We start from the raw sequence: 4,708 nt of genomic DNA, 5'->3' as shown, positions 1-4,708 counted from the left end.
TCTGTGAGTTTGAGGCCAGTCTGGTCTATGTAGTAAATTCCAAGCCATTTAGTGCCACATAGTGAGACCCTGTCTCAAGAAAACTAAAATAAAATAGAAAGAAGCTCCACACTAAAAGCTGAGTGCCTCTGGCTTTGGGGGTTCAATTTTCTCAATAGAAAAATTTTCAGAATTCCCCCCCACCAAGTTCATTGACTTTCAGCTATAAGCAAATTTAATACAATAAATACCCTGAATGCATTATAATCAGAAGAATGCCAAACCACTTTTTGCAGGTGTTTATTTTTGTGACAGTTTCCTAGCTGGCCTGGAACTTGACCAGGCTGGCCTTGATCTCAGAGATCCATCTGCCTCTGCTTTCTGAGTGCTGGGGGTCACCACACCTGGCAACATTTACTTTTTAATTATTTTATTTATTTTATGTGTATGCGTGTATTGCCTGCATGTAGGTAAGTGCACCTGTGTTGTGCAATGCCCGCAGAGGTCAGAAGAGGCTGTCAGATCCCCTGGGACTGGAGTTACAGACAGTTGTTAGCTGCCATGTGGGTGCTGGGATTCGAACCCCTGTCTTCTGCAAGAACAGCCCGTGTTCTTAATCACTGAGCTATCTCTCCAGCCCCCAACGTTTACTTTTTAAAATAATGTTTTAGGTTGGCATATAAAGTAATGAGTTTCATCATGGCATCTTCAGGCATGTGTCAGCCTACAGGGTTCCTATTTGTTCCCTCACCCCATTGCCCTCTGGTACTTTTCCCCCTCCAGCTGGCTCACCCCCCCCCATTGTGTTTTCTTCTTTTCTTAAAAAAATTTTTTTGTTTCTTTTTATTTTATGCATTTGAGTGTTTTACCTGAATGTATGTAAGTGCACCTATGTATGCATTACCTGAGAAGGCCAGAAGAAGGCATTGGATCCCCTGGAACTGGAGTTATGGATGGTGGTTAGCCACCATGTGGCTGCTGGGAATTGAACCCAGGTCCTCTGCAAGAGCAGCCAGTGCTCTTCCCTGCTGAGTCATCCTTCCAGTCCATAGCACTGTGCTTTCTTATCATGTGTATTCCATTACTATCTCTATTACCCCCTTCCTGAAGATCTCTTCCTCTTCATGACCCTCTTTCTGGTTTCATAACCTACATACTCACATGTATGTATTCACAGACATATAGATATAACTTTACACACACACACACACACACACACACACACACACACACAATCTAGCTCCAAACATGGAGAAAACATGTGAAATTTGTTTTTCTAAGTCTGGCTCATTTCATATAACATAATTATTTCCAGTTGCAACTATTTTTCTGGCGAATGTCATGATTTCATTTTGAAACATCTGCATAAATTCCATTGAGTGTATTCATCACATTTTCTTCATCCTCTGTTGGTGGACATCTAAGCTGGTTTTATTTTCTGGCTATTTGAATAATGTGGCAATAAATATGGATGTGCAAGTATCTCTATGGCACGTTAACACAGAATTCATGAAATATAGATTCAAGAGTGATATAACTGTCATATAGTAGTTCTATTTTTAGATTTTTAACCTACTTTTTAAAAAGTTTTATAAGTTTCATTTTAATTTTAGTAGGATTATGGCTTATTTTAGCTGAAACAATCAAAAAGTTGTCAACATTTGATTTTTATTTATCTTTATTTTATGTGTATGAGTGTTTTGCCTGCATGAATGTGAATGCACCTGTGCCATGCAAAGCCTGCAGAGTCCAGAAGAGGGCGTTGGATCCTCCTGGAACTGGAGTTAAGGATGGTTGTTAGCCACCATGTGGGCGCTGGGAACCGAACCTGAGTCCTCTACAAGAGCAGCCAGTGGCAGTGCTCTTAGTTGCTGAACCATCTCTCCAGCCCCCAACATTAGATAAAAAAATTATTGAATTTTTATTGCTTTCATATTTTGAGGAGTCTAAATACTGATTTCCATACTGGCTTCACAAGTTTACTTTTCCATCGGCAGAGAATACCGGGTTCTCTTTCCCCACGGTCTTCTCAGCATTTGTTTTCTTGATGGCAACTTATTTTGACTGACACGAGATGAAATCGTAAAACGGTTTCGATTTGCATTTTCCAGATGGCTATGAATGTTGAATACTTTTTCAATTTCTACTGGTCATTTGTTTTCCTTCTTCTCAGAACTGTCTGTTTAGTTCATTAGCCTCTTTATGGATCGGATGATTTGGGGTTTTAAGTTTTCTACGTTCCTGATATTAATCCCCTGTCTGATAAAGAGCTGGGAAATGTTTTTCTCCTTCTGTAGGCTGTCTCCTCACTCGTGATTGTTTCCTTTGTTGTGCAGAAGCTTTCTAATTTCATGTAATCCCATGTTTCAAGTCTTGGGATTCTTTCCTATTTGAGTTCTTTTCAGAAAATCTTTGCCTTTGCCTGTATCTTGAAGTGTTTTCCCTTCAGTTTCAAAGTTTCAAGTCTTTCACTCAAGAACTTTTGAATTGAATTTTATGCAGGGGAAGAGACAGGGATCTAGTTTAATTTTCTGACATATAGAAATTCAGTTTTCCCAACACCACTTGCTAGATGTCTTTTCTCCAACATATCGTTTCGGCATATTTGTCAAAAATTAGGTGACTGTAATTGTGTGAGTTTATTTTTGGGTCTTATATTCAGTTTTACTGGTTTACACATCTACTTTGTGTCAGTCCCTTCTGATTTTGTTACTATGTTTGTAACATAATTTGGAGTCATATAGCATGATACTTCCAGCATTTCTCTATCTGATATGGATTGTTTTAACTTCTGGGGATATTTTATGCTTCTATATGAATTTTATAATTGCCTTTTCTATTTCTGTGAAGAGTGTCATTGTAGGTTGTTTTTATTGGTTTTTTTTTTTTGGTCTTTTTGAGACAGGGTCTCCCAGCAGCCCCAGCTAACCCAGAACTCACTATGTAGACTAGGCTGGCCTTGAGCTCAGAGATCCACCAGGCCCTGCCTCCCCAGTGCTGGGACTAAAGGCATGTGCCACCACACCTGGCTAAGAGTCATCGTAGTTTTGACGGAGGTTGCCTTGAATATGTAGATTTCTTTTTAATTTTTTTTTAATTGAATTTTTGTATATTTCTTTGTTTTTACACAAGAGCTATTCTTCCTCTTTGTTTACACATAGTTTAACAGTTACTTTAAGAATCCATTTTCCCACTAGTTAACATTGGCTCATTTCTCCAGCTGTAAACAAAAAGGAGTCATCTGTCCCCTGTGCTTCCCCCAACTCCACTGTATTTGCCAACACTGGGCTGACTGCCCTTTTGGCAGATAAGCCAAAGTTGTAGAGGTCTCTGTCAGCCATAAAAAGAAATCAAGAGTTCACTTTTATTTTTGTCCATCAGGCCCTGGAGGAAGTTGCCACTGAGCCTTACAATTAGTACTGAAAAATGTGGAATGAATTGGTTTAAGGCAAAAGATGAATGAGTGGAGACCTCTTATAGGTGGGCAATGGTGCTGCCTTACTGACTAAAGCAGAGCTCGCTAAAGACTTTGCTACCATTCATTTACTGACATTTGAAATAGTACAAGATAGTTTAGAGTTTTGAACAGGTATTAACACAAGAAAAATATGAACAATTCACGGCACCAAATTCAACTGTTTCTGATACAAAGATGTTTTAAAAAGCAAATGTAGAAACTGAAATCCCTTATAATTCGAGGCCTCTAGTTAAATTTTTTTCAATTGATTATTATATTTTATTCTTTCAGTATACTCTTATGAGCTAGAAAGTGAAAATCAGCAATTTTTGAGGCTTCTGATGTGTGAAATGTAGTCAGATCTTCACAAGGAACTGGCTTCTACTCAGCTTCTGTTTCTCCTTCAGGTAGGCCAACAGGTACCTTCTTCTCCGTGTGACCTTCGTTCAGGGGTGTCTTTAACCAGAATAGGCCCAGGTTCTGGGCTGTCAGGAGCTCCAGTAAGGATGAAGCTTGGAAGACTGTTTTCCCTCTGATCTGGGGAAATGGGATCTTCTCTCACAGGAGAAGAGCCTGGGGTCTGGATATCAGGTGAAATGAACGCATGAGGCAAGCTTTGAGGTGTGTGCATGGACGTTCCCCCACAGCTTTGGGGACTGAGCATTGGGACTAAAGGTCTTCTGGGAGTGTCCTTTTCTTGTTGATAGGGGCTCTCTCTGTTTAAGGATATGGCCAATGTCTCTTAATTGGAAGACTATGGACTCTCACAGGTTAAGCATGGAAACTTGCAGGCAGATTTTTGAGTTGATTGTCTTGCCTGGTCTCAGTGATGATATATCTGATGTGCTGGAAACTGGCTTTCTGCTGTTACATCAAATTGAGGTGACACCCAGGAAACGATGGTGCCCTTGTCAATGAGCTTGCTGGGCACCTCTAAAGGGTGGGTCATGGGCCTCTATGGAGATTCATATTGGTGTTTGGGGCCCTCCAGTGGCTGTTGGTAGAGTATCAGCTCGGGCTTCTGGGGCTGTTAGTGTCTTTTCTTGGAAGGCATCAATAGGTAAATGAAGAGCAGTTAGTAACTACATGATGCAGGTTTCCTTCTGGGGCTGGGACAGGCACCAAGGGCCAAGGCCTCCGCTGCTCCTTGCAGGGAGCCGAATGAGCTTTTGAGGCTGGAAACTGGAGACAAACTGGCACCCTTGAATTTTTGTATATTTCCTACAGAAAAACATCTTTAGGTCCCCTTCATCTTTGGCACTCTCCCATGGC

At 40.7% G+C, this 4,708-nt stretch overlaps 1 pseudogene; it reads right to left on the bottom strand.

Annotated features, from left to right (window-relative positions):
- Positions 1-3,792: 3,792 nt before the first annotated feature.
- On the bottom strand, positions 3,793-4,490 carry LOC103734536 (annotated as a pseudogene).
- Between the last annotated feature and the right edge of the window lie 218 nt (positions 4,491-4,708).

This window comes from Nannospalax galili, unplaced genomic scaffold, assembly GCF_000622305.1.
Source record: "Nannospalax galili isolate Female #2095 unplaced genomic scaffold, S.galili_v1.0 scaffold34, whole genome shotgun sequence".
Taxonomy (NCBI): domain Eukaryota; kingdom Metazoa; phylum Chordata; class Mammalia; order Rodentia; family Spalacidae; genus Nannospalax; species Nannospalax galili.
Note: the sequence above shows the minus strand (reverse complement) of the source record. Positions and strands in the feature narration are given on the sequence as shown.